The following is a 13,084-nucleotide window of genomic DNA, read 5'->3' as shown; positions in this document are numbered from 1 at the left end:
AAGTTGCACGACTTGGTGTATTAACGCCAACTGTCCAACTTGTCTATAAGACGTGGTTACTCAGAACCGTGTAACGCGACGTAAGAAATGGTTCTGAGCACTATGGGACTTGACATCTAAGGTCATCAGCCCCCTAGAACCTAGAACTACTTAAAACTAACTAATCCAAGGACATCACACACATCCGTGCCCGAAGCAGGATTCGAGCCTGCGACCGTAGCGGTCGCGCGGTTCCAGACTGAAGCGCCTAGAACCGCTCGGCCACATTGGCCGGCCGCGACGTAAGAATCTAGTCGTAAAGAGGTGCTAACCGACAGGGACTGGGTACGACTGACACGTCCACTGTGAAAATCGGATACAGACTAGAGACATACTTGCTGCTGCCAGCGAATACGAGTCAATCCCGACAAGTTGCCTAGTGAAGGGAACTGCATGCAATAGATATTTGCAGCCATACACCTCGCAAAGACAATTTTCTCATACGACACATACAGCCATACGTCTTCAATACGCCAAAACGAAGCGACGCTTAATAGCAGCTGACTGGAGGCGTCTCGTGCGATATAACGGGTCGCGATTTTGCGTCTTTTCAAATACACCCACGACCCAATGAGGCATTTAACCAGGAACGTGTAGAGGATGCAGTTTAGGGCATCCTGTGATGTTCTGAGGTGCTTTTTGTGGTTACGATGTCCAGTTCGAATATACGCTGTCGTAATGTCAACAGAAATCTAAGTCATGGCTAACGCATCTCTTGTAGCAAATACAGTATGATGATCGTCTTCATAAAAACTCCTGCGCTTACTAGACTAACCCGTGACAAATAAGCTGATCTTCGTTACATCTTATCCATTTCGTCTATTAAGACACAAAGAAATTAAAGATATTAGCTGCCACTGGGCACAGGGCTGCAAGATCAACGTGGTGTCTCTCCTTTCGGACGTCATATATATACATATCTTCTATTAAGGTTAGGATCCCTGTAAAGAATCATCGCAATGAATGTTTAGTGAGTTAATTCTTTCGTAGAGGAGTTACACTTTCTTACGGTTTTTGCAGTGGATCTCAGCCTGACAACTGCTTCTCCGCCAATTACTTTCATGTGATCACTCCATTTTCGTTCACTCAAGAGGGTTACTTCTGAGTATTCTACAGTCCTTACTGTTTCCAGTGGTTTATCAGCAATTTGTAACACGAAACATTTATTATGAGTCTAGGGTCAACTGCCAGCTCCTGCACCAATCGCCGATCCCCTGCACCACTCCTGCATTTCATCACAGTCTCTTTGGCGTTTCAATCGTGCTATAGATAACAGCATCGTCCACCAACACTCTCGAAGGTTTCCTTGTTTTCCACGTAAATCGTTTATATTTGCTGCGAACCTTAATACCCTCACAACATTACTTTTACATCTGACGATTTCATCTCACTGGTTGGTATGCTTGTACGAGAACTTTTCTGTAAATAACTTCCGTTTACAAACTCTACGAGAAAAAGCTTACGCGACGGCGGTGAAGTGTGGTCCTAAGTGTGGCAACTCGAGGCACTACGCCTCCTGTAGCCTGGAGGGGAATCACCTGTACGTTTTGTGGTAAGGGCTTGGAACTCTAGCTGCAATCGCAATCTCGATAGCTGAACAGTGCACGCAGCGGTTCATTTCGAGAAAGTAAAACCCTGCAGCTACTACCATGAAGTCTGTGCAGATTCTGAAGAGAATGATTTTACTTGCAGTGCTGAGAGAACAATGCCGCCCTATGTTTCGGGGCGGACGAATCTATGTTTGGGAAAGAAATCTTCCACTGTCTGTAGTTACCAATAAACTGGCCACAAACTTAAATTGTAAATAATAATTATTCCACAAGTTTCAAGTGCAGTTTTGACGTCAATGGATGTCCAGGATTATATCTGACGACCATGAGAATGGCTTTTCCTTAATATTTCTCAGACAGCGCGTAATCTTTCTTGACCAAATTTCTGTAGTTTAGTTGCCTTTAGGTCACAGACGGGGTAAATTGACCCATGTTATAACTATATTGCAAACGTCGACAGTCTTAAATTTTTGAATCAATCCTCCTTTATTCCATTATCGCTTCTCATATACTATCTGCTAATTTCGGCGAATGTCCATCACCATGTGCTTCATGTGCTTCTGGCACATAATGCTAGTAATGAGTGAAATTTTACCAGGTAGTCTGTCAGTCCTCGTACAAGAGTATTCCGCGAATTCACATCTTTACACGATTTGTGTGTTACCCGAAGAATACATCACATCTAAGAGGTGTTGACAATAATGGAACTCAACGGTTAAGTCACCCGACAGCCGTAAGATTTCATCGGTTATATTTTAAAATAATCTTTATCTTAGAAACACATATCCGTAATTCTGAAATGTTCAGAAGTAGGAGATAATCGTGAAAACACCGTAGAGGACACGAACACATGTTAGCTACAACAGTGACCTGGTTCTCTCGGCAACTATCTCACACGGGATCGATGCAGCCGGTAAATAACCGTTGATAATGACCCCGTATATTTGAGCGACCATGATTCGCCATCCGCAATACACTGGAGTCCCGTGCACAAATACTTTCCCCCAAAAGTATTTCACAACAAACTAGATCCATGAACAAAATCAAATGGTTGTGAAAAAGTAAAATATATTATGAGCTTTCGATTGTCTTACACTCGTTTTCTTCTGGGCATGTCAGTGTAAACTCAAAGAAGGGTACTACAGGGGGAAGAGTGAAACTTGGATACGTATTTTATTCACGAAACATGACACGGTTCCAGACGCTGACTAGACCTCGGTAGCCTACAGATTTACAAAACCATTGCACCTACTAATATATGGGAAGGTAATATTGCTGCCGGCGTCAGTCATCAATGCACAGCACACTCGAACAGGGTAATTATATGCTGTGATAAAGCGGGTTGCAATCTTACCCTCGCACACATCGCTATTAAATTGTTCTTAGTGTCTTCCTTAGTTTCAAAAGCTTCGAGAGGCGTAAGAAACACAAACGAAAAACTTTTTACTTATCCTCAATTTATCTTGGTCTTCGCTCCAAGTCTTGCGTCTAGGGGTACATCCTTGCGGCTGAAATTCTGGTTTAACATTGTGGGTTCCTGATGACTAAATAACTGTCACATTATTAAATATCACACTGTCTTTACGATTTCCACTTAATATTCCAAATAACATCATCAGTGTCGATCATATAAATATGTCTGTCTCTATCAGAGGCATACCTACTACTATTTACATTCTGCGGTATTCACAATATTCCAAAGAGTTTACAAAGCAAAAGAGTTTACAAATTCTCTTGACAAAAGAAGAATCATCATCAAGATATAACATTATTTTATAAATGAATCCAGAAATAAATTTAATAATTAGCGTTAGACTGTGCACTTAATAATATGAATTTCACGCATACCAGAAAGTTGGTAATTTCAAATATTTTTAAAAGAAGAGTAATTTTAACTTTACGCACAGAGTACTAACAAATTTATTTCTTTTTATACATTTTAGCCTGAAATATAATACGTCGTATAAAAGTCAAATGAAATTCTTTCAGTTACGCAACTGAGATGATGTTCATCTGTACAAGAACCGATAGTATAAATGGTATCGGTTACTTCTATTAACAAAGGTTATGTTAAAAAAGGGTGTCCCACTACAGGGTGAAACACTGCTCTTAAATTCTGGAAGAGTTACAGTGTGAAATGCCGTAGTCTCTATGGGACGTATGATATCTTGTTACCGACATCTACAGTTCGCATGTCACGCCTTCCCTTCCCTGTCACATTCGCGAATGGTACGCAAGATGGGCGATTGTCCGCCATCCTCCGTAGTTACACGGTCTTCTCTAATTTAATCATGATAGTCATTTCGCGAGATGTATCAGAGAGAAAGCAGTATGCTGCTAGACTCTTCTTGCAACGCAACGTCTTGGAATTCTTTGGAGCTTCTTTATGTACTGTAATAATTATACTTGATAAAGGCCCGTGACAACCGAGCAATACTCAAGAACGGGCATATCTGTATCTTTGTACGCTGTCCTTTCCTAGATCAATAACATTTCCTCGCTATTGTTCCAATGAATCCATCTGGCAGTTTACTTCTCCCACAACATGTTCCTTCTTGTCATTCAGCTTCAAAGCATATTCCCTGTATATTTTAAGCCACTGACTGTTTTTCGTGATTAGTCAGCAGTCATGTAGTCTTTCCGCCTACAAGTAACCACCCGGAATGGAGTGACCATACAGAGCTAAATTGTAGGAAACCCAGACGCCAGAGATTAAGGAAATGTAATTCATCCACGAAAGAAGTTAGTTACAAAACAATTGTTCGACCGACTCCTGAGTACTGCTCATCAGACTGGAACTTTTACCAGGGTCGGTTAATCGAAGAGACGGACAAGACCCAACGAAGAGCGGCGCCTTTCGTCACGGGATCGTTTAGCCGGCGCGAAAGTTTTACGGAGATGCTGAACAAACTCGAATAGCAGGTGCTACAAGAGAGGCGGTGAGCATCACAGAACGCTTTAAGACGGGAAATGCGAGAGAGTGAGTTCCGGGAAGACTCAGGCAACACACAACTTCCTCCCACATCGTCTCGCGAAATGACCACAACCTGAACATTGAAAAAATCATAAGTAATACGGACGTTTATCAACACCCATTCGCGAATGGGACAGGGAAGGATAGCGGTACCTACTGTATCCTCCGCCACAAACAGTGACGTGGCTTACGGAGTACAGATGTAGACGTTTATACTCATTTGTTTGTTCTGACAATCAACTGAGTTGCTGCGCCAAGTGTTGAAGCTCCGGCGATTTGTCCTCTTTGAAAGCGAAGCGGTGAGTTATTTCTGCGAGTAGTCTTCAGTCTAACAAGAGCTACTTCCTGTTTTATTCACTAGGCGACAGATACAGGTAACTGTAACGGGACAGTCCGCTTTCCTGTCGTTCACGCTACATTTCGGCGAGCGAGAGCGGAAAGCTCTTTGATTCACCTACTACCACGGCTTGCCGAAACCTCTGGCTAATTTACAGAAACGGAACTGAAACGAAAATAATGCGCTATTGCTCGTCACGTAAACGAGTGCCCATGCTTGCGCCGGAAATGAACATAATACAACAGGTAGTAATTTACGGCGTCGCGGGTGGCGATGCGATGCGACGGAATGGGATGGGTGCTGCACAGCAAATATTTATGGAAGACGTGTTTCATTATGAATGCCGTTGCAATTGCCTAGAAATAAGTAATTTGAAATAGCCAATTATGTGTCACGATTTCATTTCATTTGTAACGGGACAAATAACTGCACTAAAAAAACGAACCAAATGCGTGTTATTTGAACAATATTTGTGTGTTGTAATTGAGAGGTGAGCTGTAGGGTGCGAGGGAATGGAAACAACTCAAAAGTGCGTATTTAAACACACAACATATTACCACAAATACAAGAATGCTACGTTAGTAATAATTTCTTAATAAATGAACTGTAATCGGCTCGTTTCAATGGAAGTCCAAAACAACATGCAGCATTTCTCGCGGTACCTGATTTGGTTTGATGTCCCTCACATGACTGAAGAAAGAAGAGTAACTTTGTAATAACGAGCTGTCTACTATGTAATGTGTCAGTTCGCCTATATTGACCGTCCATGTGCTGTTTTTATTCCTTCCTACTAAATAATTTGGTTACGGTGATGTGAAAAAAAAAAAATGTTGCTGGGCGATCGACAGAATTAAGTTACAAGTGGGGGATAAACCTTGTATTAATATTTTTTTAAACTGTTTTAGCACAGTAACGCAGTGCCACGAGTACGGGTAATTCTTGCTGAGGAATGCAGTACCTGTCCTTAGCAGTGTGCATAGCGATGGCAGCATGAAATCTGTATACAGGCAAACAGGGTCCGGAAGCTAAACCCTTGAATGAAGATTTGATTTAAAGTATTTATGAGTCCATTGTTGCACTGCAGAGATATCGGACTGACTTAATGACACTGACTGCGATAAGCCAGTTTATGTGAATGGACTTGCTGTTAGTACTGACTACCGTTTAAGATTTAGCAAGAGAATTAGCAAGCGCAGTGGCTGTAACATTTACTTCTGGAATATGCTATGAAGTACTTTATGTTATAACTGCACATCGTCGTTTTCATTGATATTTTGATATAGCATGAGTGACTATGTGGAGTTTTAGTTTATTAAATACAGTGTAAGGTTTTTATTGAACTGAAGAATATTATGTGAAACTAGATGACACTTATTCCTTGGAAAATATAGAGATTTCTTGGACTTCAAACTCTTTCGTAATGAAGAGATTCGTTGAATACGCAGTCAAATTTGGGACAACAAATACACAATTTATCTAATTAGCCCTCGCACATTTCTGAGGATTTTACGTACTAGGCCGCTCTTTATGGATGTTTCTTCTGAGACAAAACTAGGTTGGGGCATTCAGATGTCAGGCAATGTTTCCAGACACAACTCCATGAAATAAAGAGAAACGTTACAATAGGTAAAAGAACGGATGTGACTAGAATGGAGAAGGAAATCGGCCGTGTGCTTTACAAAGGAAAAATCATAGAGTTCTCCTTAATCTACATAGGAAAGTCTCGGAAATTCTAAATTTGGACGATCAGACAGAGATTCACCCCCCGAGGGCTAACCCTGTGTTACATTGCTGCGTCTCTTTCACCACGAAGTACCCTCTAGGACAAAAAAGATGCAGCACAGAGGAGTTATTTGAATTGAAAGAAATCGGTAGATGTGACGAAAATGTACAGATAAATAAATGAGTAAAATTTCGGAAAAACGGGATGGTTTATTCAAGAGCCGCGCGGGATTAGCCGAGCGGTCTAGGGCGCTGCAGTCATGGATTGAGCAGCTGATCCCGGCGGAGGTTCGAGTCCTCCCTCGGGCGTGTGTGTGTGTGTGTGTGTGTGTGTGTGTGTGTGTGTGTGTGCGTGTGTGTATGTGTGCGTGTGTGTGTGTGTGTGTGTGTGTGTGTGTGTGTGTGTGTTATCCTTAGGATAATTTAGGTTAAGTAGTGTATAAGCTTAGGGACTGATGACCTTAGCAGTTAAGTCCCATAAGATTTCACACAGATTTGAACATTTTGTTTATTCAAGAGAAAGAGCTTAACAAATTGAGAAAATCAATAACGCGCTGGTCCATCTCCGACCCTTATACAAGACGTTATTTGGTTTGGCACTGTTTGACAGGGTTGTTGGATGTATTCCTGAAAGATATCGTGCCAAATTCTGTGCAATTGGCTGGTTTGATCGTCATAATCCCAACATACGTTCTCAACGTGTGCGAAATACGGCGCCCTTGCTGGCCAAAGTAGGGTTTGGCAAGCACGAAGACAAGCAGTAGAAACTTTCGTCGTGTGCGGGCGAGCATTATCTTACTTAAATATAAGCCCACGATGGCTTGCCGTGAAGGGCAACAAAACGGGGAGTAAAACATAGTCGAGTAATGCTGTGCTGCAAGGGTACCACAGATGATAACCAAAAGGTCCTCCTGTGAAATGGAATGGCATTCTAGACCATTACTCATGGTTGTCGGACCATATGCAGGCGACAGTCAGGTTTTTATTTTTCCGCCTATCGCCATTGCGTTTTATCGTATCGCGACATTGCTGCTCGCGTTGGTCGAGATCCAATGACTGTCAGCAGAATATGGAATCGGTGGGTTCAGGAGGGTAATACGGACCGCCGTGCTGGATCCCAACGGCCTCGTATGACTAGCAGTCGAGATGACAGGCATCTTATCCGCATGGCTGCAACGGATCGTGCAGTCAGGTCTAGATCCCTGAGTCAACAGATGGGGACGTTTGCAAAACAATAACCATCTACACGAACAGTTGGACGACGTTTGCAGCAGCATGGACTATCAGCTCGGAGACCATGGATGCGGTTACCCTTGACGCTGCATCACAGACAGGAGCGCCTGCGATGGTGTACTCAACGACGAACCTGGGTGCACGAATGGCAAAACGTCATTTTTTAGGATGAATCCAGGTTCTGTTTACAGAATCATGATGGTCGCATCCGTGTTTGGCGACATCGCGGTGAACGCACATTGGAAGCGTGTATTCGTCATCGCCATACTGGCGTATCACCCGGCGTGATGGTATGGGGTGCCATTGGTTACACGTCTCGGTCACCTCTTGTTCGCTTTTGAACAGTGGACGTTACATTTCAGATGTCTTACGACCCGTGGCTCTACCCTTCATTCGATCCCTGCGAAACTCTACATTTCAGCAGGATAATGCACGACCGCATGTTGCAGGTCCTGTACGGGCCTTTCTGGATACAGAAAATGTTCGACTGCTGCCCTGGCCAGCACATTCTCCAGATCTCTCACCAACTGAAAACGTCTGGTCAATGGTGGCCGAGCAACTGGCTTGTCACAATACGCCAGTCACCAGTCTTGATGAATTGTGGTATCGTGTTGAAGCTGCATGGGCAACTGTACCTGTACACGCCATCCAAGCTCTGACTCAATGCCCAGGCCTATCAAGGCCGCTGTTACGGCCAGAGGTTGTTGTTCTAGGTACTGATTTCTCAGGATCTATGCACCCAAATTGCGTGACAATCTAATCACATGTCAGTTCTAGTATAATATATTTGTCCAATGAATACCCGTTTATCATCTGCATTTCTTCTTGGTGTAGCAATTTTAATGGCCAGTAGTGTAACTAAACAGAAAGTCTGCTTTTCCCACCGCTTCAATACCACAATTCCACAAAAACGAGCTAAACACTATTCTGTATGGTGTCGTACGTATACATTTAAACACCACAGCAGTAAAGCCATAAAAAAAAAAAAAAAAAAAAAAAACCAAACAAACGGAGTGACTAATCTGGGAACTATGGCAACAAAAATTTGACGTACAAGGTAGTTTATGAGTATCTGGATATTATGTAAGGCGTTCTTTACCATTTGAAGCGGGTACTAACGACTGTTTGATAGGGAAGACTATTCATTTTACTTTTACAAAGTAATTTCTCCTAAACTCAGTATTGCGTTCTTCGTATTTGTGGAATTCAAGCGGTGGAAAAGTAGAGTTCGCTGCAGACTTTCTGTTTAGTTATTTTGGAGAACAACACATCGCAGGTCTTCCTTTGTAGATAACATCGGAAGTTCACTGAGGCTTTTTGCGGATGATGCTGTAATATATCGAGAGTTTGTAACAATGGAAAATTGTACTGAAATGCAAGAGGATCTGCAACGAATTGAAGCATGGTGCAGGGAATGGCAATTTAATCTCAATGTTGTTGTTGTTGTTGTTGTGGTCTTCAGTCCTGAGACTGGTTTGATGCAGCTCTCCATGCTACTCTATCCTGTGCAAGCTTTTTCATCTCCCAGTACCTACTGCAACCTACATCCTTCTGAATCTGCTTAGTGTATTCATCTCTTGGTCTCCCTCTACGATTTTTACCCTCCACGCTGCCCTCCAATACTAAATTGGTGATCCCTTGATGCCTCAGAACATGTCCTACCAACCGATCCCTTCTTCTGGTCAAGTTGTGCCACAAACTTCTCTTCTCCCCAATCCTATTCAATACTTCCTCATTAGTTATGTGATCTACCCATCTAATCTTCAGCATTCTTCTGTAGCACCACATTTCGAAAGCTTCTATTCTCTTCTTGTCCAAACTATTTATCGTCCATGTTTCACGTCCATACATGGCTACACTCCATACGAATACTTTCAGAAATGACTTCCTGACACTTAAATCAATACTGGATGTTAACAAATTTCTCTTCTTCAGAAACGCTTTCCTTGCCATAGCCAGCCTACATTTTATTTCCTCTCTACTTCGACCATCATCAGTTATTTTGCTCCCCAAATAGCAAAACTCCTTTACTACTTTAAGTGTCTCATTTCCTAATCTAATTCCCTCAGCATCACCCGACTTAATTAGACTACATTCCATTATCCTTGTTTTGCTTTTGTTGACGTTCATCTTATATCCTCCTTTCAAGACACTGTCCATTCCGTTCAACTGCTCTTCCAAGTCCTTTGCTGTCTCTGACAGAATTACAATGTCATCGGCGAACCTCAAAGTTTTTATTTCTTCTCCATGAATTTTAATACCTACTCCTAATTTTTCTTTTGTTTCCTTTACTGCTTGCTCAATATACAGATTGAACAACATCGGGGAGAGGCTACAACCCTGTCTTACTCCCTTCCCAACCACTGCTTCCCTTTCATGTCCCTCGACTCTTATAACTGCCATCTGGTTTCTGTACAAATTGTAAATAGCCTTTCGCTCCCTGTATTTTACCCCTGCCACCTTTAGAATTTGAAAGAGAGTATTCCAGTCAACATTGTCAAAAGCTTTCTCTAAGTCTACAAATGCTAGAAACGTAGGTTTGCCTTTCCTTAATCTTTCTTCTAAGATAAGTCGTAAGGTCAGTATTGCCTCACGTGTTCCAGTGTTTCTACGGAATCCAAACTGATCTTCCCCGAGGTTGGCTTCTACTAGTTTTTCCATTCGTCTGTAAAGAATTCGTGTTAGTATTTTGCAGCTGTGACTTATTAAGCTGATAGTTCGGTAATTTTCACATCTGTCAACACCTGCTTTCTTTGGGATTGGAATTATTATATTCTTCTTGAAGTCTGAGGGTATTTCGCCTGTTTCATACATCTTGCTCACCAGATGGTAGAGTTTTGTCAGGACTGGCTCTCCCACGGCCGTCAGTAGTTCCAATGGAATATTGTCTACTCCGGGGGCCTTGTTTCGACTCAGGTCTTTCAGTGCTCTGTCAAAATCTTCACGCAGTATCATATCTCCCATTTCATCTTCATCTACATCCTCTTCCATTTCCATAATATTGTCCTCAAGTACATCGCCCTTATATAGACCCTCTATATACTCCTTCCATCCTTCTGCTTTCCCTTCTTTGCTTAGAACTGGGTTTCCATCTGAGCTCTTGATATTCATACAAGTCGTTCTCTTATCTCCAAAGGTCTCTTTAATTTTCCTGTAGGCGGTATCTATCTTACCCCTAGTGAGATAGGCCTCTACATCCTTACATTTGTCCTCTAGCCATCCCTGCTTAGCCATTTTGCACTTCCTGTCGATCTCATTTTTGAGACGTTTGTATTCCTTTTTGCCTGTTTCACTTACTGCATTTTTATATTTTCTCCTTTCATCAATTAAATTCAGTATTTCTTCTGTTACCCAAGGATTTCTACTAGCCCTCGTCTTTTTACCTACTTGATCCTCTGCTGCCTTCACTACTTCATCCCTCAAAGCTACCCATTCTTCTTCTACTGTATTTATTTCCCCCATTCCTGTCAATTGCTCCCTTATGCTCTCCCTGAATCTCTGTACAACCTCTGGTTCTTTCAGTTTGTCCAGGTCCCATCTCCTTAAATTCCCACCTTTTTGCAGTTTCTTCAGTTTTAATCTACAGGTCATAACAAATAGATTGTGGTCAGAGTCCACATCTGCCCCTGGAAATGTCTTACAATTTAAAACCTGGTTCCTAAATCTCTGTCTTACCATTATATAATCTATCTGATACCTTTTAGTATCTCCAGGGTTCTTCCATGTATACAACCTTCTTTCATGATTCTTAAACCAAGTGTTAGTTATGATTATGTTGTGCTCTGTGCAAAATTCTACAAGGCGGCTTCCTCTTTCATTTCTGTCCCCCAATCCATATTCACCTACTATGTTTCCTTCTCTCCCTTTTCCTACACTCGAATTCCCGTCACCCATGACTATTAAATTTTCGTCTCCCTTCACTATCTGAATAATTTCTTTTATCTCATCATACATTTCATCAATTTCATCATCATCTGCAGAGCTAGTTGGCATATAAACTTGTACTACTGTAGTAGTTGTGGGCTTCGTATCTATCTTGGCCACAATAATGCGTTCACTATGCTGTTTGTAGTAGCTTACCCGCATTCCTATTTTCCTATTCATTATTAAACCTACTCCTGCATTACCCCTATTTGATTTTGTGTTTATAACCCTGTAGTCACCTGACCAGAAGTCTTGTTCCTCCTGCCACCGAACTTCACTAATTCCCACTATATCTAACTTCAACCTATCCATTTCCCTTTTTAAATTTTCTAACCTACCTGCCCGATTAAGGGATCTGACATTCCACGCTCCGATCCGTAGAACGCCAGTTTTCTTTCTCCTGATAACGACATCCTCTTGAGTAGTCCCCGCCCGAAGATCCGAATGGGGGACTATTTTACCTCCGGAATATTTTACCCAAGAGGACGCCATCATCATGTAATCATACAGTAAAGCTGGATGCCCTCGGGAAAAATTACGGCTGTAGTTTCCCCTTGCTTTCAGCCGTTCGCAGTACCAGCACAGCAAGGCTGTTTTGGTTATTGTTACAAGGCCAGATCAGTCAATCATCCAGACTGTTGCCCTTGCAACTACTGAAAAGGCTGCTGCCCCTCTTCAGGAACCACACGTTTGTCTGGCCTCCCAACAGATACCCCCCCTCCGTTGTGGTTGCACCTACGGTACGGCTATCTGTATCGCTGAGGCACGCAAGCCTCCCCACCAACGGCAAGGTCCATGGTTCATTGGGGGGGGGGGGGGGGAATCTCAATGTAGACAAGTGTAATGTGCTGCGAATACATAGAAAGAAAGATCCCTTATCACTTAGCTACAATATAGCAGGTCAGCAACTGAAAGCAGTTAATTCCATAAATTATCTGGGAGCAGGCATTAGGAGTGATTTAAAATGGAATGACCATATAAAATTAATCGTCGGTAAAGCAGATGCCAGACTGAGATTCATTCGAAGAATCCTAAGGAAATGCAAACCGAAAACAAAGGAAGTAGGTTACAGTACACCACTGCTTGAATACTGCTCACTGGTGTGGGATCCGTACCAGATAGGGTTGATAGAAGAGATAGAGAAGATCCAACGGAGAACAGCGCGCTTCGTTACAGGATCATTTAGTGATCGCGAAAGCGTTACGGAGATGACAGATAAACTCCAGTGGAAGACTCTGCAAGAGTCGGCTTTTGTTGAAGTTTCGAGAACACACCTTCACCGAGGAGTCAAGCAGTATATTGCTC

The sequence above is a fragment of the Schistocerca piceifrons genome, chromosome 4, assembly GCF_021461385.2.
Source record: "Schistocerca piceifrons isolate TAMUIC-IGC-003096 chromosome 4, iqSchPice1.1, whole genome shotgun sequence".
NCBI lineage: Eukaryota > Metazoa > Arthropoda > Insecta > Orthoptera > Acrididae > Schistocerca > Schistocerca piceifrons.
This window is presented reverse-complemented; position numbering follows the sequence as displayed.